Here is a 1,648-nt window from a genome sequence, read left to right as displayed (position 1 = left end):
TGGTTTCATTTTGGAAGGAAAATGAATTTATGAGGAATTAACACTTTACTTTTATTAGTTGATAATGTATTAAATATTAATTTTATATAATTATAATAAAGATATTTTCTAAATTAGTATAATCATGCATTATTCGTTAAATGTTAATTGTAATATAATTATAATAGAGATATTTTTCTAAAATAAATTTAGAAGAGAAAATAGTGATTTCATTTTAGAGGAAAAATGAATTCATGAGAAATTGACACCTCACTTTTATTAGTTGGAGGAAAAATCCAGTTTTAGTATATTTCTCGTTATTATATATTTTTCTCTAATCATATATCCACTGTTTTCTTTCCTTTGTTTAAGCATTTTGGATATAGGTTTAATTTATCGTAGTTCTCACTTCTTAGTCATTCTATTAGATGTAGTTGATAACTATTGAAATTCTAAGAAAAAAAATATATTATTATATGATAGAATTAATATGAATATATTTTGTTATTAAATACACACAGTTAATGTAAAATAAAATTACACATAAAAAAAAAGCAAAGAAAATAAAATTAAAATAGCAAAAACGATAAAAAGATTATTTTTACAATTTTATTTTGTCATTTTATGTATAGAAGATTAGAAAATAATAAACTTTTGACTAAATTAAGTTTGTATTTGTTGTATTCAAATTAAATAAGTAATAAGTTATATTATTTTAATTTATTCCTTAAATTTATATATCATAAAAATCAAATCAATATACATAATTTTAAATTATGTGATACTTAAATATCTAATAAAATCAATTAGTTGATATAATTAATGCATCATAATGAATTGTATTTAATGAGTTAAACAAAATAAATTAGAAACTCTCTCAGAAACATGCTAAGTTAACTCTATCATTAAATGTAAAAAATCAATTTTTATATAATAGAATCGATAATATAATAGACGGCGAGAAAGAGAAAGATAAACATTTTAGATCTTAGGTTATTTCATTTGGATGTTGTAATGTTGGTATCACATTATTTTACTTATTCTACCCTATGGACCTTTTTGCAACTTTATTTCAGTATCAATAGAATTTTACTACCTTTTAGTAATAAATTAAAATCCAAAATAAAATTAAAAAAAAGTAAAGAATATAAAATTATTGATTGAAATTTTATTTTATTTTTTGTTATTATAACAGGTATTTTTATTTAATATACTAACACCGTACAAAATTAATCTAAAAAAAGTATTTTTATATCACATCCGCTTCAATAATAATAAATAAAAATACATCAACTTGATATCTAAGAGAAAATGATGAGATAAAATCATAACACAGTTTTAAAACAAAAGATTAAATTAAACCATAATATCATTGCACAACACAAATTGAAAGTAATTCCACACTATAATATACCACACAAACAGGTAAATGACTCAAGCTTAATTACGGAATTTTTTTTATTTATGCATACATGATAACACAATGGTCTATAAATGCTTCATGAATAACATATCATATATTGCTCTGAATGATGAGTACAGGAGTTGAAGAGTATGTGGTGGTTTGTGTCCACAATAGTTGACTTCTTGCGACGACGCTTCATAGGAAGAAAAAAAATTGTTGTAAAAGCTACCTAATGAAAGAGTGATTGGTAAATGAATGATATTT

The sequence above is a fragment of the Arachis ipaensis genome, chromosome B09 (genome assembly GCF_000816755.2).
Source record: "Arachis ipaensis cultivar K30076 chromosome B09, Araip1.1, whole genome shotgun sequence".
Classification (NCBI taxonomy): Eukaryota; Viridiplantae; Streptophyta; class Magnoliopsida; order Fabales; family Fabaceae; genus Arachis; species Arachis ipaensis.
Note: the sequence above shows the minus strand (reverse complement) of the source record.